Genomic DNA, 21,980 nt, shown 5'->3' with positions numbered 1-21,980 from the left:
TCCCCGGGCCGACTGCTGCAGTCCCCGGGCCGGGTTCTGAAGTCCCCGGGCCGGGTGCGACTACGGCAGTCCCCGGGCCAGTTGTCGAAGTCCCTGTGCCGCCTGCGGGGTTCCTCCAGTCGGATCCGGCTGCATCTAGCACAGGCGGTACGAAGATAGAGTCCGACTCTGGAGATGGCTTGATGGACGGCTTGAGGAGGCGCTGGAGGGAGACGCCAGTCGGTATGGCTTGTCGGGTGGAGCCGATCCGAGCTAGGGCATCTGCTTGGTCGTTGTCGGCCCTTGGCACGTGAAGGAACTCGCACCCTTCGAAGTACCCGCTGATCTGCTGGACGAGGAATCGATAGCTCGCCATGTTCGCGTCCTTGGCGTCCCAGTCGCCAGACGACTGCTGGACCACCAAGTCTGAGTCGCCGTAACACAGGACCCGGCGTATGCCGAGCTCTTTGGCTAGCCGGAGCCCATGCACGAGCGCCTCGTACTCGGCCACGTTGTTGGAGGCGGCGAAGTGGATCTGCAGCATGTACTTGAGCTTGTCGCCTTTGGGAGAGGTGAGGACGATGCCGGCTCCCAAACCGGTGCGCATCTTGGACCCGTCAAAGTGCATCCGCCAATGGGTAGAGTCGGGAGCCGGCGGTAGGTACTGGGTCTCGGCCCAGTCGACGAGGAAGTCGGCCAATGCTTGGGACTTGATGGTGGTGCGGGGCTGGTAGAAGATCGTGTAGGGCGCCAGTGCAATGGCCCATTTAGCCACCCGGCCGGATGCATCCCGGCTGCCTATGATCTCGGCGAGCGGGGCGGTGCACACGACCGTGATGGGGTGCTCTTGGAAGTAGGGCTTCAGTTTCTTGGCGGCGAAGTACACCCCATAGCACATCTTCTGGTAGTGCGGGTAGTTCTGCTTTGAGCTGGATAGCACTTCGCTTAGATAGTACACCGGCCTCTGGACTAGCTGGGCTCGGCCTTCTTTCGGGCGCTGGACCACAACAACAGTACTGACCACTCGGCTAGTCGCGGCGATGTAGAGGAGCATGGGCTCCTTTTCAGTCGGCGCTGTCAGGACAGGCGGAGTGGTCAGCATTTTCTTCAACTCATGGAAGGCTTGGTCGGCTTGGTCATTCCACTCGAAGTGAGTGGACTTCTTCATGAGTCGGTACAGGGGGAGAGCCTTCTCTCCTAGTCGGCTGATAAAGCGATTCAGGGAGGCCAAGCACCCGGTGAACTTCTGCACATCTCGCAGTTTGGTGGGAATCTCCATCCTCTCGATGGCCTTGATCTTCACAGGGTTGCACTCGATGCCGCGTTCGGAGACCAGGAAGCCTAACAGCTGGCCGGCTGGTACTCCGAACACGCACTTCTCGGGGTTGAGCTTGATTTGGAATCGGCGCAAGTTGGCGAATGTTTCTTTGAGATCTTCCAGCAGGGTGCCGCGCTTTTCTGTCTTCACCACAATGCCGTCTACGTAGACGTGGGCATTTCTGCCGATTTCAGGAGGCATTTCTGCATGCAACACTGAAAAGTGGCACTGGCATTCCTCAAGCCGAATGTCATAGTCAGGTAGCAGAAAGCTCCAAATGGTGTGATGAAGGCAGTCTTCAGGCGGTCTGCTGGGTCCAACTTGATCTGATGGTACCCTGAGTAGGCATCCAAAAAACTCAACAGCTCGCATCCAGCTGTGGAGTCTATCACTTGGTCAATCCGTGGCAGAGCAAACGGATCCTTGGGGCAGGCCTTGTTCAGGCTGGTGTAGTCTATACACATACGCCACTTGTTATTCTTCTTCAATACCAGAACTGGGTTGGCAAGCCACTCTGGAAAAAACACTTCCGTAATAAAGCCAGCGGCAAGGAGCCGGGCTATCTCTTCTCCCATGATTCTTCGCTTCTCTTCTGACAGTCGGCAGAGGGGTTGCTTGACCGGCTTCGCGTCGGCTCGGACATGTAATTTGTGCTCGGCGAAATCCTTCGGGACACTCGGCATGTCCTTTGGGGACCATGCAAAAATGTCTCGATTCTCACGGAGGAAGTCAACGAGCTTGCCTTCCTATTTACTGTCCAAGTTCGCCCCAATGACAGCGAACCTCTCCGGATTCTCCGGGTCCAGAGGTATCTTCTTTGTCTCTTTGGCCGGCTGGAAGGAGCCCTGCGCATCGCAATCTTTGGGGTTGGGGGACAGGGCCGGCTGCTTGCCGGCCATGGCCACAACCCGCTCCAGCATCTTCTTCTCTTCTACCACTACGAGGGACTCGGCCAGCCGGCTACTGGCCATGGCACGCTCGATGGACTTCTTGTAATCGCCGGCTACCGTGATGATCCCCTTCGAGCTCGGCATCTTCATCTTCAGGTAGGCGTAGTGGGGCACAGCCATGAACTTGGCCAGAGCAGGTCGGCCAAGAAAAGCATGGTAGCGGCTCTCCAGATCCAGTACTTCGAACCAGATCGCTTCTCGGCGAAAATGATCTTTGTCTCCGAAGAGAACATCCATTTTAATCTTGCCGATTGGGGAGCAAGACAAGCCGGGGACGATACCATGGAACACGGTTCGGCTTGGCATAAGCTGCTTCGCCTTGATGTTCAGCTTCTCCATGGTTCGCGGTACAGTATATTGATACTGCTTCTGCCATCTATCAGGACGCGGGAGAATCGGGCAGCTCGCCTCTCCGTCGCGAGGGTAACATCCAAGACCAGTGCATAGTAGCCAGGGGATGGCATCACCTCTGGGTGGTCGGCCTGGCTCTAGCTGATTGGCTTCTCTGACCAGTGCATGAACTCGGGAGCGCTAGAGGCGACTGCGTTGACCTCTTGATGCTGACGGCGCCGACTACGCTTGTCATCGGCTTGGCTGGTGAAGACGACGTAGGCGGCGTGCTCTTCAGGGAACTCGTCTTGGATGGGTCCGACTGCCGGCCGAGCCGCCGGCTGCTGGGGGGCTGGAGGCGGCGGGCCGGGAGGCGGAGGCGGCAACAACCCTTCGCCCTTGGAGATTCGCGTGAGCCAGTGGCATTTTCGGGTCGTGTGGTTGGACGGCTTCGCGCCGCTGTGGAACTTGCAGGGGGCGTTGAGAGTCTGCTCGTAAGAGAAAGCCGGCTGCCAAGCCAGCCTGCCACCCTTCTTCTTGGGAGAGGGCCGCTCTTCGGGCTGCTCATCTTCAACTGTGGCCACCTGCCGACTGGCGAAAGTTGGCATGGGGGCCTTGCGCTTGTGGTCGTTCTGGTAGGGGCGCCGATTGGGGTCGCGAGCCGGCGTCTTGGGAGCCGGAGCAATCACCTTCCCAGAGGCGTCTACTCGAAGCTCGGTCTTCATCGAGGAGTCGGTCGTGGCGTACTTGTCCGCGATGACCAGCAGTTCGTTGAGGGTAGCCGGCTCATCGCAGAGGAGTCGATGCTTGAGGAGGGTGCCCTCTCGGCACCCGGCGGTGAAGTACTCGATGGCCTGAACCTCGTGCACCCCCTCGCAGGAGTTGCGGAGCTCGGACCACCGCGTGAGGTAGTCGCGGGTCGACTCATTGGGTCCTTGGACGTACAGGGAGAGCTGGCGGGGCTTGGGAGGCCGCTTGTACATGCTGGTGAAGTTGCGGACGAAGACTTCCGTGAAGTCCAGCAAGCTGTTGATGCTGTAGGGCTTGAGGCTGTTGAGCCAGGTGCGCGTCGTGCCTTGCAGCATGAGGGGGACGTATTTCACGGCTACGCGCCGATTGCCGTTGGCTATGCTGACAGCAGTGGAGTAGTCGATGAGCCAATCTTCCGGCTTCACTGAGCCGTTGTACTTGGGCGTGTCTCTGGGGAGCGAGAACCCTTTGGGGAAGGGCTCGTCGCGGATGCGGGGGCCAAAGCATGGCGGGCTGACATCGCCTTCTTCTTCTAACGCCAAGGATCGAGCAAGGCGGTCGATCCGGTGGCGGGCGTCGTTCTCGCCGACTCCTTCTCGGCGGCCGAGTCGGTCGCCAAGAGTCGGGTGAGTGACGGGTGGCGGGGTGAGGCGTCTCTCTCTTCGAGGCAGGGGAGGAGGCAGGTTTCCTTGGCGCTCCACCGCTCGAGGGCGGCCTTCCGCGTCGCGCTCGATGGTGATACGAGTCTGGCTGCGGCTAGCAGCCGGCTCCTTGTCTTTCCTCTGGCGGGCGCCGCTCGCAGTAGGCGAGCGGGACGTAGCGGCGTGCTCCCGGCGTGGGGGATGACTATCGGCGCGGGCGCCGGCTTCGTGCCGTTCTGCAGTCGCGTCGATCAGCTGCTGGATCCGTCTTGTCATGTAGGGGAGCTCATCGGCTCCCAGCCCATTCAGCTCTTCGGCGGCCGCCTGAGCGGCTCGCAGATTCTCGAGTGGGGTGGCGTAGACGGGGCGATCTGCCCCCAGCATGCTGGCAATAGCCACGCCGCGCTTCTGGACGAAGCCGGCTCGGCTCGGCCCGCTAGGCGGCGGCGTACCGAAGGCGGCGCGGTCGACTTCGCGCCGGTGGGCCTCGGTGAGGCGTCTCATGGAGGCTATCTTCTGTCCTTCCGCGATGAGGGCGAGGCGGCGTGCATCCAGGGTCTCGGCCTCGGCGTCGGCCGGGATGGGGACGGAGAGGTCTTGCAGGGCGTCGTGGGCATTCTCGCCCGAGTTGGCGACGTGGCTGATGACCAACACTTCGGTGACAGCGCTGCTGCCACTGTCAGCTCGAGGGAGAGGGTCGTCGAAGACCACCACGTCGGAGGGGTAGGCGTCGAGCGATGTCGTGTCGGAGTCGACGAGCATCGGGTCGGTTGAGCCGACCGACTCCACATCTGCAGCAGGCTCGCTAGAGACGTGAAGCTGGTCGAGGAGGCTGACGAGGTGGCTCTCGGGGTAGTCCGTGCCCACGTCGGACGCGGGCTCATCGGAGATGCGAGTCTCGCCGAGAAGATCGGCGAGGCAGCTCGCCGCGCAGGCGTCGTCGACGCCTTGCAGCGCGTCGAGGCAAATGCCATCGGGCGCAGCAGGCTGGCTGCGCTCGCGGGGGACGAAGAGGGTTCCCGTCCAGAACAGGTCTCCGGACGACGGTGCACCTGGCCCCACGGTGAGCGCCAAATGTCGGGTGGTAGGTGCGACATATGCCAACGGATGGCTTATCATAGTGGGTGCCAGTAAGACATCGCCGGTGCCTGGAAACGGGATGAGGCGAAGACATGCACGCCGGCGAATCTTACCCAGGTTCGGGGCTCTCCGAGGAGATAACACCCCTAGTCCTGCTCTGCGGGGTCTCCGCATGATCACTAGATCAGAAAGAGTAGCTACAAATGCTCCTAGAGCTGTTGGGTTCGAGGGAGAAGAAGAACAAGGCTAGCTCTTGCTTCCCTCTCTCTATGGTGTGTGTGTAACTCTAAGAAGCCAACCCTTTGCATGGGTGCCCCGGGGGGTTTATATAGGCCTACCCCCCGGGGGTACAATTGTAATCCGGCTGGGCGCGGGTCCCAGCCATCAGTGTCTACGCTCGCCGGCTTCTCCGCCGGCCGCTGGGGCCTGCCGACTGGTGGGTCCCGCCGGCTGCCGGCCTCTCGGTCGACAGGCCGGCCCCACCACCTAGGGTCTTGTCGGCGGCTGCTTACTGTAGCCTCATCCCTGATGACGAGGGCTTCGTCGAGGTAAGCGTGGCTACAGTGTGCCGCCTCGAGGGCTCTCACTGTAGCCTTACCTCGTCTTGTCTCCTTAATGTGGCACATGCTTCGAGGAAGGGGGTAGCCGGCTTCTGGGGGCCGGCTACGCCCTTGGCCGACTGGGTGAGGCCGGGCCGCCTTCGCGCCTCTCTCTGGCTAAAGGGGCCCGCCGCCCGTGGGCCGTACTGACGTCTGTCGTGGGTGACGTCGAGGCCAGCATGGCTACAGTGCCGAGCCGGACGGGAGATGGCCGTCCCGTACGGCGTCCTGTGGCCATGCCTGCCTCGGGCTTCGGGGGTAGTGGGCTGCACTGTGGCCACGCCCCGTCTTGTCACCGTTATGTGGGTGTAGTTTTGGTGGGTGCGGTCTTGGCCGGCTTCTTGGAGTCGGCGCTCTTCGTGGCCGGCTCCAGGGAGTCGGCGTTCTTCATGGCCGGCTCTGGGGAGTCGGCATCCTCTATGGCCGGCTTCCTGGAGTCGGCCATCCCGTGGTTATCTTTGGGGGAGGTTGCTGAGGCTGGGTCGCCTTCCGAGAGTCGGCTTCAGGGGTAGCCGGCCGGGGAAGGCGGCCCAACGCTTTGAATGCTTGAAGGCCCAAAGGCCTGATAATTTTTTGGAAGGGCCAGGGGCAGTCGGTTAGGCTACCCGTGGCCATTTACTCCGACACCGGACGCCGCGCTGGCCTCCGCACGGGTTGGCAGGCTGGTCCGAGCGTGACTCACGAGCGAGCAAGCCGCCGCGCTCGCCTTCGCTCGAGCCAGATGGCTGGCCTTAGCGCGGCGCGCGTGAGCAAGCCGCCGCGCTGCCGTGCCAATCTAGCTAGCAAACCTTGCAGACAAGTTGCTGGACGGAGCTATCTTGGCTAGCTAGCGGCCGCGAGCGCCGGACGGAGCTGGCATCCGGGCTGCCGCAACATGGGCTCCGCAGCGCCGGCGGTTTTGACCTCGCCTTCTGCCGGCGGCGGTAGCTGCGTCCCATGGCTGAGGATGACTAGGTGGACGGGCCGGAGGTAGGAGGTCACTCGAGGATTTTTGTTGGTAAGAGCATGTACAATGGTTGATAAGGTAGTCTTATCTTAAGTCTGCCACGTATGCAAGTGGTAGTAGTTTCTTGGCATTTTAGTGGTTTCTTGCATTATTAGAGCAAGTACAATAGAGCTGAGTCAGCGGGCTATAAGAAATAAACTAGTATATTTCTGCTTAGTTGGAGGAAAGAGAAGAGGAGAGAGAAGGTAAGCGGGCTCTTCGTGAAGAGCCAGCTCTAGCACGTGCTCCTAGGCACTTTGTGAGAATGAGAAGTGGGCCACATAATAAAAAAGTAGTACACTCTTTTGATCTATTATTGTACATGTTGGCTATAAGATGGGCTGTAGATGACATGTCACTGGCTTATAGCCAGCAACTGGCTATACTATTAACCATGCTCTTAGGGCTTTCTTGTAAGGAACAATGTACGTACTACTAGCGACAAAAGGCGATTCTAGGTTGCATTGTACTCCAACGAGTACTACTAGTGGTCGCGGGAGTGTATACCTCGTTTAGTGGGTTCAATCCCGACCGAACGCACGACGGCCTTTTTTTTAAATAGTACTACTACACTTCGCTGCGAGCCAATATTTTACACGGGTAGTTTGAGTTTTGAAGTCAAACGGACGTGCGGCCCCACAATCTGGGTGCACTGGACAGCCTAGCCACGTGAACGGGTTTTACTTCCCAGCATCCCGTGGCTCGCGTGCTCGCCCTAGCCGCACCTCGCTTGCAGCTTCCAGCTAGTAGCATATTTAAACTAGCGCCTCCCAATTAAGCCCGAGGAGCCGGAAAAGCCTGGCGGGCCATTGGGAACTGTGCAATATGGCTCTGTACGTAAAGTGCTCTACTACTACTCTGTAGCTTGTGGCGTTTCACGCATGGACTTCACTCCATTATCGGCTCTACTATAAAAGAAATTCCTCTTAACGTGTTTTTTTGAAACGGAGGCAAAAGCTTTGCTTCATCTCATTCATAAAGAAGGAACTACTAACAAAGTTCGACGAGATCCATTACACCTCCACAAATGGAAGCGAAAAGCCTAGTCTCGCTGTATCAAATAACTCAAATGTTCTGCCCCCGCAGTAACCGTCGTTGATAAACAAGCTGCTAGTGTGTGCGTGAGAGGAGCGACTGAGTAGGCCAGCTACATGAGAGGAGTGGCTGAATAGAGCACCGAGAGTACCCACTAGGCCACTACGCAGGTGTACTTCCCCTGCATTGATAGTACAACGATGGTTCTAGAGAACAGTAGTACCCTCCACTTCCAACTGTAGCTCCTTGGCCCTGAGATTCAAGAGTTCAAAACTGGTGCACTATACTAGACTAGACTAGAAGTACAGTACATCGCACTACTAGTTGAGAAAAGTAGTACTAGTACTGCTACAGTACGAGTACGTACTCCTCCGTCACATAATGTAAGACGTTTTTTGACACTAGTTGGCGTGTACAAAAAATGGCAAAAACATACCCAAAATTTCTTAATCCATGCCAAAAACTACTACCTAGTGCCAAAAATTTCTTACTAGTGCTATTATTTACAGTATAATGCAATCCCATAACGTTCCATAATGCTAGTACTAGTAGTAAATAATAGCCTCACCCCTTCGCTGAGGAACGATCTACAGTTGGAAGGGACGAGGCCCTGCGATTACTACGCTCTTATCTCCTCCTCGCCAGTTCCCCTCCCCCCGAAGAGAAGGCAGTTCGTCGCTGCACCCATGGATTCGCCAAGCGGTTCTCCTCCTCGTCGGGGCTGGGAGATCTTGGACGATGATCCTCTGGGAGAAATCGCACGCCGCTCCGACGTCCTCACCGCCGCAAGAGTCGGTGCTTCCTGCACCAACTTTTTCAAGACGCTGCTTAAATAGGCTTGGGAAAAGGCCATGCTTGTTGGTCTTCCATGCGTCCTTGAGGAGAAGGTTCTTCTATGGGACAATCCTTCGAACAGTCCACCGCTCCCTGGCCATGGTTGCACGTTGACTCCGCTAGAGTTGCCGACGTTGAGAGGTAGTCGGATTTTGTCCGATGAGCAGGTCAGTAATGGAGTTTGATCATGTAGTACTTAGTTATTCCATTTCCATCCCGTAATTTCTCCGCTGCCCACCTTCTTATATATAGGTCTGGGTCGGTGCCAATGAAGATTGGCTTGCATACCTCCGGCCGGATACCACCATCATTTTGCACAACATCCACAGCAGTGCGGCCGTTCCGGTAGACCCCTTCTCCACCATTGGGATCGGCCTTCCGGACTGGCTGGGCTTGAATACGTATGATGATGCCTACATGAGATTGAAGAAGATAGCAATTGCGGACCCGCCGACAAAGCGACGCGGCTACGACGATTACTATCTCATCGCGGTGTTCGACATAAGGATTGCCATCAATGCAAGAGGCAGTAACGGCAGAGGCTGGCGCATGTTGGCAGATTTGTACCCCTACACGTTCGAAGACGCCGTGCGCCATCTAGGCCACATCTTCGCGGTGACAAGCCAGGGGACTTGTTTCATCTGGTTGCCATCCTACGGTACGGGAGATTACAAACGGAATGCATAAACCATCATTTGCATCCCTAACGGTACTCCATTATTTTGCAGGGACCAGTCATCCCCCAATCAAAATAAGATCGCCGATCCTGGATGTGCATTTGCATCCGTGATTCGGTCTAACCTGGAACCTTGTAGCTGACTTTGGCATATTGGGATCAACTATCTTAGCAGTCGTTACCCATGGTACCACTGATGTGCAACATGGTCACACAATCTACCACGATCGGACCGTCACCATCTACCCAGGTATTCCATTTTTAACCCTCTCGCCTTCTCTTTCATTGTTGTACTAGTAGTACACTTTGTAGTACTGGTAGGAGTACTTTTTACCTTGGAGGACGCATATAGCTAGCTAGGCCCTTGAAGACTTGAACCCACTAGCTGCCACCATTTTTGTTTTTCCATGTCTTCCTATCTCATCCATGTAGCCAAGAGTGGCTATATATAATAAGCCGGTTATTTTACTTCCTCTATACCGGAGTAGTACTATTTGCTGCACAGTATTACTGACCGCCATATTTGAGCACAACATTATTATGCATGGACCTTGACTATGTACGTCACCATGTGCCCAGATCTGGGATGCCGCGTGTACCAGATGAATGGCGCCGAGTTCGACCCCCGTGATGCTACGTGGGTGTCGAGGAACACTCTTGGAGAGTACTCGCTTTTCATTGGGGACAGCTACCCCATTGTGAAGCGGATGCCACCTTCCGTGCATGACACGGAAGGCCTGCCGTTCATGAAGCATGGTTGTGTCTTCAGTGTGCACCGCCGGATGAACGACATGCTGGGACACACTATCCCTGATTTATGCCGCTTCAGCTTGGATGAGTCTCCATCGTGTGGAACCGGACTAGAAAGCTGCGATAATGATTCCCGTTGCCCACCGCTATGGATCGTGCCATCCATGAAGAACACCTGGGACTGGAACCTGGAGGAGGACATGTAGCCCATCTATAATGTGTAAGTGGAGTACGGTAATTGTGAACGGTAACGCTGTGAATATATGTAGACTAGTCGAGCACAAATTTATCACATGAATTGGAGATGAACTTGTGTGGCATACTGGCATTTGTCCTTTAGAATTTATTACTAGTAAATGTGTTATGTGTACGTGCAACTTGTGTGGTTGTTGCACAGGCTCCAACACGCTCTTTGAGAAAAAAGGTGGCACAACTTTGGATATACGTGACGTGGCGGCATCATACAGTAGCATCGTTCGCTATAGTTGTAGTACACTCCTACTAGGACGACAACTCCTATAAAACCTTGCGCTTGGCTCTTTGCTTCTTCGGGAGGTTCAACAGTTCGTACTTGTGTGAACCTTGCACTTGGCTCTTCGCCTCTTCGGAAGGTCCAACAATGATGATAGTACAGTACAATATGCTTCTGGCAATCTGACACCGATTGAACTGCTGCACGTCCACCGCGAGGGCGAGGGCGAGGGCGAGGGAGAGGGAGAGGGAGAGGGAGAGGGAGAGGGCGCTGTAGTCAAAACCCTCTCCTCGTCCTGCGAACCACCGCGCGCGTGGGCGAGGGAGAGGCATAGTAAGCAAGCTTCTCCTCGTTCGGCGAGTTGACGGGACACATCAAAGCAGTACTAGTACTACTAGTAGTAGTCCATACTGCGTCCTTTCCGATTAATATGGCTTAATTTGAAACGAGAAAAATACACTGGCGGTCAACGTATGTAACAATACGCTCTTTACGGTCACTATATATAGTTTTGTGGCGATTATACGATCACTAGCTCATCGTAGAGCACCGTATTGCACCCTACTGACTGGCCACATAGTCGACATGGCACTTTGTTGACTGGTTAAATTGTCACCTGGTTTCTGGGTCCCACCTGTCAGTTGGCAGAGCAAAGAAATCAGTTAAACAAAACTTTACGCAGGCGCGACACGAGTCCAACCCTTGCGTGCGAACCGCCCTGGCTGTGTATGTGAGAGCATGCACGTGTCCTCCCTCGTTCTTCCAACAAAGAGTGTACATCAGCTATAAAACAAAGAGTGTAGTACATGATGTACATCTACACTTCCAATGCATTTAGCCTTTAATCTAAATCGATATTGATTGACTAATGCACCAACTTGTGCTGTAGGTACATGCTACATGTCTATCCTTAATTACAGCATGCAACGGCCTTCATTTAATCTTCTTATCTCAATGGTCGCATGCACACATAAGTCTGCTACTTTTGGGCGTTAATTATGCCCTAGTCAATGTGTAAATCTCTAAATGTACAGTCTCTCACAGACGTAGGGAGTAGGTTGAGCACTTGAGCGTGAGCGTGTGTGTTGCGTCGTGTGCTGTGCCGCATGGGTGCGTGAGTGTTGCGTGCGTCCATGTGTACGTGTGAGTGTTGCATGTTGCATGCATGCATGCATGGGGCTTACTCCCTCCCATTGACATGTTCATATTTCAAGCTTCCTCTGTTCCCTCCATATGGTGATACTCCCTCTGTTCCCAAATAGTACGGAGTAAAAGCCTCCCTCTGTTCCCAAATATGGAGTATTTGTCTTTCTACAGATTTCAACAAGTGACTAGGTACAGAGCAAAATGAGTGAAGTGAGCGTAGAGGCATAGGGATACTGTAGAAAGGAAGTCCTCGCGATCCATTATTCCCCATCTCGGTCAGAGAGAACTATTCAACTAGTCTTCGCAGTGAAGTGACAATACACGCTGCAGCAGATGGGACACGCAATTAATAAGCTGAACCAGCGTGTTGGTGTTACTAAATCAGCCTTACCCAGTACTGCCATCATGTTTGCCAGTAGAGCACGCTTCAGCAAATACGCCTACGCACCTCTGTCCTCCATTAACTGACATATGGGCCTTGTTGTGGTAGACCCACATGTCATCGGTGTAACTATTTACACTCCGAAGGACGGTATATCCTGGTAGTAGTACTAGTTGAATTGAGACTGAATGCACTTTCTTCCCCGTCTTCCACTCTTCTTCCTCCTCTCTTCTTCTTCCTCCTCTCTTCTTCTTCCTCCTCTCTTCCCCATCGTCGGCCGCACACCATTTACCCCCGCTCACTGCTCGCCCGCCTGCGCCATCTTCCTTGGTAGCTCCCGCGTACCATATCCCCCCGCTCACTGCTCGGCCACACGAGGAGAAGCTTCTTCGCTCGCCCGCCCGAATCCACTTCCCCGCTGGCTCGCAGGCACCGAAAACCCCAATGGCAGAACCGACTGACACACAGAGCCGCGATTGGAATTCCCTCCCCGATGTTCTCTTGGAGCAGATTTGTAGTCGTATGGACCTACTCAGCACCGTCCGTCTGGCTGCATGCTCGGTGTCTTTGTACCGTCTACTCGTCTGCAACCGGCTGGCTCTTTTCAAGACACCCTGCTTGCTGATGCCCGATCCTCGCAGGTGGCCCAGACACCGACTTGACGATCCTACGGAGGTTGCCGTGGTGCCCCTCGACATGCTACCACTACCCGTCCACCTGTCCTTCATGCGCGGCCACTACTGGGCGGGCATGAAGGCCAACTGGATCATCCTCATCCACCACACCGGTAGTTCGTGGCGTCTCATGGATATCTACACCCAGCGAGAGATCACCCTTCCATCGTTGGATACCGCCGCCATCGAGCCTCGCGGCCCGCCGGACACTCCTGCCTACTACGCACGAGACGCGTCAAGCTTTTGGCTCGACCTCTGTTTGCAGAAAGTTATAATCTGCGAAGTGCCCACACCATCAGAAGACTACATGGATTACAAGCTCATTGCCTTGTTCAACGTGGGATTAGTCTATCTGGAATCCGGTCGCCATACATGGTTATGGCTCATCAACAATCCTGTTGAGGCAACATTTCTGTCTGATGCTATAGTGCATGATGGCATCGTTTACGCGGTCGACGCACAGATTGGCTGCCTATACTGGTGGAATCTATCTTTGTGTAATTGTTCTATCTCATCTCATCTTTACCTTATGAATACAACTGCCTGTTCATTTGTTACAAATTTAGAATGCATAGCATGTCTATAACCACATCATTGCTATATGTTCCTCTCATTTCCTAGATTTTTATGACCTCACATGTTATTGTTAGAGTTGACATGAGAACAATTGGCATCTAATGATTGTTAGAATACATATTATGAGCATAACATCATGATTGCTATATGTTACTCTCGTTTACAAGATTTTTATAACAACGCATGTTATTGCTTAGAGTTGATATGAGAACAGTAGTAGTAAGTGCTATGGTAGAATATGAGTAGGCGCTGTCATAGCTGTTTTCCTCTCATTGTTACATGATGTTTGAACCATGACATATTGCTAGAATATGAAAGCCATTGGCTTATTTTTTTAAACTTGGGGTATGATTATGACCACGGCATTGCAATTCTCTGTCTATGATATGTGTCACTGTTATAATAATCTTAATTCCACACATACTCTGAACATGATTGTTTATTTTTTTCCTTTTGGTCTCCAATTTGAATTGTTGCAGCAGACGCAAATGCGCTGGCCTTCATGATTCCAGGACCTGGAATCATACCAGTCGATGGGTGGTGGTTTATCGCTCGTTCAGCTGATGGCGGTCATTTGATGCTCATTCGCACGTACCAAATTGACCAAACCATTACATCAAACCACATGCAGTACATTGCGTGGGGCGTTCGTGACATTGATGGCTATGGCTGCTTCGTGTTCGAGAAAGATCCCAGCTCCGTTGGGCCAGGCGTATTCAACTGGAGGCGGGTTTACAGCCTCAGCAACCACTCCTTGTTCCTCGGGCTCAATTATCCGATCATCCAACCAATCATCGATCATATCACCGGAGATGATTACTGTGCTATGCAACTTCCATTCGCGAGGGGGGGGGCTGTGTTTACACATCATACCATGGGTTTCATGAATCACCATATCCAGAGATTCCTCGACACAGCTTGTTGCCAGATAATCTTCAGTGTGTGAAAGGCATCAAGCTTCCATGCGATGGATGGCTTTTGCAAACCCGACATGCGGCGATGTGGTTCATGCCAACAGCAAATATGCATAACTTGATTCCTGCTGATATCTAGACTGAGCCATGTATTCTGCTGCTCTAGCATGACCCTCTTTTGTTGGATATTATGTACTGTTGTTAGTTTGAAGCACTCCTCGGGTTTGAAGGATAGATACCTTCCTGGGATCAAGTGCATCCTAACTCACCTGCGTAGGATGTACTGATAATGATGATGGAGATGCTGTGCAGAAGCCATATATATATATATATCAGTTAGGCTTCAAGTGCATACTTGTTAGTTAAACCTATGTATAAATTGTGACACTAAATACGACTAGTAAGTAGTACAGTAGCAGTACTAGTATACGTCGGTCAAATTATTCATCATGTCCACACATTGAATTGACGTGACAACACGCTGCGCGTGACGTAACACAAGAATCCCGGCGGCGTGTTCGGGTATTCTGGACTTCAGATTTGGAGTACCACTTATCTGTCGAAATCTTTCATCATTCACTTAAAACAGTCGATTGATCATACATTGAGTACCATATAACTGGAATTACCGATGCAAGTCGAAGAAGGATTGGCCGGTGCTGCCGGCTGGCGTCAAGTTCGATCCCACAGATCAGGAGCTGATCGAGCACCTTGAGGCCAAAGTGAGTGCTGACAGCGCGAGATTTCAGTCTCTCATCGATTTGTTCATACCAACCATCGACAGCGAGCACGGCATATGCTACACCCAACCTGAGAAACTTCCAGGTAAGACACCGATCGGCCGTCTACTTGCACAAACATACTCCTTTGTTTATAGCTCTATTTTTCTTTTTAGACGCAGACCTGGGGAAGCAATTACAATTTGACAGTTAATAAAAAGTGAAACAAGTGACTGCAACATGCCAAAGATGTTATGAAAATGCCAACTAGGTACACTAAAACCTGTATTCCACAATACTGCAGGTATCACACTGAGTGGCCTAAGGAAGCATTTCTTCCAGCGCAATTCCAGGGAGTTCAAAAGGGGCACGTGGACGCGTCGCAAGATACTGTCGGAGTGCGGCATGCACGCGATGTGGCACAAGACCGGCAATACCTTGCCGGTGATGGTCAACGGCCGGCAGACGGGCAGCAAAAAAGGTTCTGGTGCTGCACACCAACAAGAACTTCGACCAGCAGAGGACCAACTGGGTGATGCACCAGTACCACCTCGGGGACCTGGAGCAAGAGAAGGAGCGGGAGCTGGTCCTCTGCAAGATTTTCTACCAGACGAACAGTAGGGCCAGGAGTAAAAAGATTATAAGTTAGTTTGGTATTGGTAGTTGTACTACCTTGTCGTCCGCAAGTTGGTATTGTTGTTAACGATCTTTTGGTATGAACTTGCATTTGCTTCCAACCATCATGCCGAGGGTCGACGTGGATATAAAGCTGAATCATTTGTTTCGAAACGAATTTTCAGGCACCTGATTTTTATTTGATGGGTAGCATAAGCACCCGCCGTTCGAATTCCCAGTTCTCCAATTTTTTCGAAACAAGTGCATGCACTTATTATCACGATAAAAAAACAATATCCGTGCTGCATCCCAGTTATCAGTCTGTACTTGCAGAATTCTCTCGTTTATTGAGCACGTATATTGTTTTTTCAGGTCGAGCAAGTTTCAACTGGGCTGTAGACTGCCCAGGGTTGGTTTTGTTTTTAACAGGCCCAGCCCATGACGACAACGGGGCACAAAGATCCAGCAGGTATATACTGGCCTCTGGCCCGCCAACGTTAGTTATATTTTGTCTTACAACATCCGCAGGCAGTTTTTTTACTGAATCAAACACACAGCCCAGTTCTATTTTCCTCTTGAAACGCATGTCCTACATCCGTTTTCTAATCTCTACCTATAGTTTTACTAGTTCATATACACGTATCATTATATTGAAAACACATAAAATTCCCTTTTCATATTTACATCCTTATTTTTGTTGTTTTTTCCCACCTAGCGCTGATTTTTTTACCACTGGTTTTCCCTTAAACCAACTCAATTGTCCCATGTCTTATTTGCTTACAAAAACAAAACAATTTTTTTGGCAAATCAATAAGTTCTTAAAAAAATGTTTATCATTTCAGGATTACAATAGTTCGGACTCCACCGAAATATGCAAAATAAGGTTGAACTTTTTGACCGTGGTCCTGGGCAGAAAATGGGCTGTAATAAATTACTTAAGAATTAGCAAATGGGCTGCAAATTATAAAAAATAGCAAATGGGCTTTATGTTGTCTGCCACAGATTTGGGGGCTGACTTGTGGGCCTACTAAGTTCATGCGTACACAAGGTTTCTCAAAAAAGAAACTTAGTCAACAATCGACTCTACCAGCGTCAGACCGTTAGATGTCAATCTAACGGCAATCGTGCTTCTTCAGTCTCTGATCTTCCTGCCCCAGCCGCTCAAACCAGCGCCGTCGGAACCGCCTGCTCCCGCCTCCCGTGGCCAGCAGTGCTGCCGGGCAGGCCTCACGGCCCCATCATACTCGCATCCCTGGCCTGTCTATCCCTCTACTCACCCACACCTCCTGTTATTTTCCGGCGACGGCAGCCGAACCAGTCAACCCTCGTACTCTGCACCGCGTGGGCAGCCACTGCCGTGTCTTCCCCGGCTCCGTGTTGTTCCCTTCGTAGGCCTCGCCGTCGTCCACCGCCCTGGTGCTCTCGGCGCGGCGTGGTCAACGATGTCCATCCAACGGCCGTAGTGCTTCTTCAACCTCTGGTCTTCTTGCCCCAGCCGCCCAAAGCAGCGCCGCTCGTGCCGCATGCTCCTGCCTCCCGTGGCCGGCTGTGCTGCCGCGGAGGCCTCACCGTCCCCATACTACTCCACCGCTGGCCAGGCCATCCCTCCACTCACCCACTCCGCCTGTTATTCTGCGGCGACGACAGCCTCACACTACAGCTGAACCAGTGAACCCTCGTACTCCTCTTCGTGTGGGCATCCACTGCCGCGTCATCCCCGGCTCCACGTCATCCCCTTCCTAGGCCTCGTCGTCGTCCACCGCCGTGGTGCTCTCGGCGCAGCGTGGTCAATGTGGTCAACGACCGACTTCCATCGGAAGAGTACTGTACGTGGAGAGGCTGACAGCTGGGTCCACGGCAGCCGCAAGGAAGTGCCTCCTTATTACGCGCAAAATAATTATTCCTCCACCTGACAGCAGGGACCCACCGGACGGGCCACCAGTATTTCACGGAAAAAACGTTTCCCCCCTGACTGCTGGGACCCACCGGACGGGCCACCGTATTTCGCGAAAAAACGTTTGCTCCTGATTTCTGGGACCCACCGGACGGACCACCGTATTTCACGAAAAAAACGTTCCCCCCGCCGTCAGCTCAGACCCACTGGAAGTGCCTCCTTATTACGCACAGAAAAATGAATACTCCCCCTGCTAGCTGGGACCCACCATGGTGGGAGGCTGACTTGTGGGCCTACTAAGTTGACGGGGACGGAGGGCTTTGTCAACTTAGTCAATATGAATGATTCTAGCTCCAGTGACCGTACGATGTCCATCCAACGGCCGTCGTGCTTCTTCAATCTCTGCTCTTCCTGCTCCAGCCGCTCAAACAAGCGCCGGCGGGACCGCCTGCTCCCTCCTCCCTGCGGCCGGCTCTGCTGCCGCGCAGGCCTCACCACCCCACCGTACTCCCATCGCTGGCCTAGCCATCCCTCTACTCACCCACACCTGCTGTTATTCTCCAGCGACGGCAGACGAACCAGTAAACCCTCGTACAGTCGTACTCCCCTCCGCGTGGGAAACAACTGCCGAGTCTTCCCTGCCTCCGTGTCGTTCCCTTCCTAGGCCTCGCCGTCGTCCACCGCCCTGGTGCTCTCGGCGCGGCCTGGTCAACGTGGTCAACGACCGACATGCATCTGAAGTGGACTGTACGTGGAGAGGCCGACAGCTGGGTCCACGGCCGCACGCAAGGAAATGCCTCCTTATTACGTGCAAAATAATGATTCCTCCACCTGACATCAGGGACCCACCGAAAGGGCCTCTGTATTTCGCGAAAAAACGTTACCGCCGCTGACAGCTCGGACCCACCAGCTATATCTTTGCACGCAAGGAAGTGCCTCCTTATTACGCACAAAAAAATGAATACTCCCCCTGTTAGCTGGGACCAAGTATAGTGGCAGGCTGACTTGTGGGCCTACTAAGTTGACGGGGATGGAGGGCTTTGTCAACTTAGTCAATATGCACGATTCTAGCTCCGGTGATCATACGATGTCCATCCAACGGCCGTAGTGCTTCTTCAACCTCTGGTCTTCTTGCTCCAGCCGCCCAAACCAGCGCCGGTTGTGCCTCGTGCTCCTGCCTCCCGTGGCCGGCTGTGATGCGGCGGAGGCCTCACCGCCCCTACTACTCCCACCGCTGGCCAGGCCATCCCTCTACTCACCCACACCCCTGTTATTCTGCGGCGACGGCAGCCTCACACCGCAGCGAACCAGTGAACCCTCGTACTCCTCTACGCGTGGGCATCCACTGCCGCATCTTCCCCGGCTCCGCGTCGTCCCCTTCCTAGGCCTCGCCGTCGTCCACCGCCCTGGTGCTCTCGACGCGGCGTGGTCAACGTGGTCAAGGAACGGCTTCCATCAGACGTGGACTGTACGTGGAGAGGCTGACAGCTGGGTCCACGGCCGCAGCAAGGAAGTGCCTCCTTATTACGTGCAAAATAATTATTCCTCCACCTAACAGCGGGGACCCACCGGACGGGCCACCGTATTTCACGAAAAAAACGTTTCCCCCTGACTGCTGGGACCCACCAGCTACACCTTCGCACGCAAGGAAGTGCGTCCGGGCAAAAAAACAAAACGATTCGCCCCCTGACTGCTGGGACCCACCAGCTACATCTTCGCACGCAAGGAAGTGCCTGACAGTCGGGACCCACCTGGTCGAAGCGTACGTAGCATTGTCATTCTGGTCGCGAACGTGTACGTACATTTATACTGGTGGATGTAGATGCGCGCACGTGTCGTAGTAGAGGCGCGTACGTGTTGTAGTAGAGGCGCGCACATAGCATGTACACGTACGTACAGCGGCCAGGGTGCAAGAAAGAAAATACGGCCACGTATGTGTACATACGGGCGGGGTCTCGAACGCCTACTCGCGCATACGTACGGCCAGGGCTCGTGTACATGGCTGGGTCGGAACGGAGAAACATCATCGTCGTCGTGTTCATGGGGAGGCAACGGAATGCGCGTGTTCATGGGGAGGTAACGGAATGCGTCGTGTTCATCGGGAGGCAACGGAACGCATGGGAGCCAACCGGCTGGGTCGGAACGGAATGCGTGGTCGTGTTCATCGGGAGGGCTTGGACGGAACATGCGATGGAAACGAGGCCTGGCGTACCGCACAACGGAGGAAACGGACCTCCTACGTTCGGAACGGGGTCCTGTTGATCGGGAGGGGTCTGGCGTACCGCAAAACGGAGGAAACGGACCTCCTATGGTCGAAACGGGGGTCCTGTTGATCGGGAGGGGTGTGGCGTACCGCAAAACGGATGAAACGAACCTCCTACGGTCGAAACGGGGGTCTTGTTGATCGGGGGGTGTGGCATACCGCAAAACGGACGAAACGGACCTCCTATGGTCGAAACGGGGGTCCTGTTGATCGGGAGGGGTGTGGCGTACCGCAAAATGGGACTCCACGGGATACTGTTCATCTCCACCGTCGACCTCCTCCAGCCTCCACGGGCTACCGTCGACCTCCTCCAGCCTCCACGGGCTCCTGTTCATCCAGCCTCCACCGCGCGCTACTCCACCGGCTACTGTTCAACCACCCCTCCACGGGCACCCCTCCACCGTCTACCGTTCATCCAGCCCTCCACACCACGGGGTCCTGTTCAACCACCCCTCCACGGGCACCCATCCACCGTCTACTGTTCATCCAGCCCTCCACCACACCACGGGGTCCTATTCATCCAGAGGCAACGCCACCGCTCACCGTTCATCCAACCCCCCCGCAACACTCACTGTTCATCCAATCGATCGGCTTCAGTTAGCAGCAGTAGCGAAGGAATCGCTTGATCGGGTTCAGTTAACAGCCATCGATCGATCGCTCGGGTTCAGTAACGCGTAGCCTGCAGTGCAATCGCTCGGGTTCAGTTAGAGCCCAACGCCTCGCTCAGGTTCAGTTAGAGCCAACGCCTCGCACACACGCGCATACGTGTACGAGAGAAACGCGCATCGCTCGGCCCCGACCTCCCACCGTAACCGGGAACTCCCCGAAATTTTCCTCCCCCTCGCTTCTACCACAGTTTTTTCCGTCATGGACGGCCCAAAGAATGTCATGCAGCTGCGTCTCCGGCCTGCCCAGGACGAAAAGCCCATTTTCTGTCATGATTTTTTGTCATAGAAGTAGGAGCCCACCACATCTATGATGATACTGGGTTTTGTCACAATTATCGTCATAGAAGTGTCATATGTATGACAGAAAAAAATTTCGTTCGGCCCAAAATGTCACGGATGTGTCTTTTTTGTAGTGTTGGGGTTTTGAATGTCATATTGGGAGTATATTAGCCCTATGATCAATGTGTCATGTGTGCATATCTAAATTTTCAATTGGCTACTAGTGATGGATGTAATTGTATATTCAGGAGGATGATGGTTGGGGGGGGGGGAGAGGAAGCTGGCCGACTACGACCCGTACAATCCAGAGTTTAGTGACGATGAAGAATATGAGGTAAGCCTATCCCTTGTTCATTTAGTTCCTTTGACATGGTGTATATGAATCTATAAGGATGTATTAATGCAATTCATTCATGCGTGTAGTATTATTCTGGAGATGATGTGTACAAGGGCAACATCGCGTCCTTCACATCCAAGGAGGTGGAGAAGATAAAGGCCTAGGGAGTTGCGTCCTTCTACAACCGCAAGATCAAGAAGTGGCTCTGCCCCTACTGCACCACCAAGCCAAAGCCAAAGGATGGCCGCTTCGATCACCTTCTATCTCATGCAGAGGATGTAGCGATCCGCGGGGAGGACTATATGATCAGGGGGCAGCATGCTGCGCTCGTGAAGGCCCTGACTCCGGCGTGAAGTGATGTGATGATGTTTTGATGATGTGATGCTGTGAACTGAATCTTAATCTTTTGGGGTTACTTTGGGTCCGGTTACTTTTGGTAAACCGAATGTGGCTGTTTATGGTGTGAACTGAATCTATGGTGATGCTAGTAATGTATTATTCTATCTGTATTTGTCTGTCCTTATATTTTCATGTGGTGTATGGTTAGTTCTGTTTAGATGTTATGAACTATGAGTTTAGGTGCTGCAATGATCACACATGCTGTTTCAGTGTTGCTTCACTGATCAGACATATTGTTTCAGTGTTGCTTCACTGATCACATATGTTGTTTCAGTGTTGCTTCACTGATCACACATGTTATTGGTCTCATGTTTATTAATCAAATCAAATGCATGCTTTTTCCCACCAGCATGTTTCATTATCCGATGTTTTGAACTGACATTCGACATGACAGTATAAATTCAAGAAAATGCAAAAAAATAAAACCTTGGCAAACTATCTATGTTTGTGTAGGAGATCATGTGTGCAAAATTTGAGGTGATTTAGAGGAGGTCAAAGAAATTTGAATTTGAGAAATGTGCTCCAAATGAGCTCCCAGGCTAGTGTAAACAGCCCATTTGTAATCAAGTTTTTTGGACCTACTCTAAATGAGCCAAATGTTTATTATTAACACCTGTTCAATCTATATAGTGTAGATTCGAAGTCTCACTATTTTTTGAATTAATCTTCATATTTTTACATTTCCTTTTGAAAAATATGCTTTAATATAAAAACT

Source organism: Triticum aestivum, chromosome 3D (genome assembly GCF_018294505.1).
Source record: "Triticum aestivum cultivar Chinese Spring chromosome 3D, IWGSC CS RefSeq v2.1, whole genome shotgun sequence".
Classification (NCBI taxonomy): domain Eukaryota; kingdom Viridiplantae; phylum Streptophyta; class Magnoliopsida; order Poales; family Poaceae; genus Triticum; species Triticum aestivum.
The sequence above is the reverse complement of the archived record's forward strand: the minus strand, read 5'-3'. Positions refer to the sequence as shown.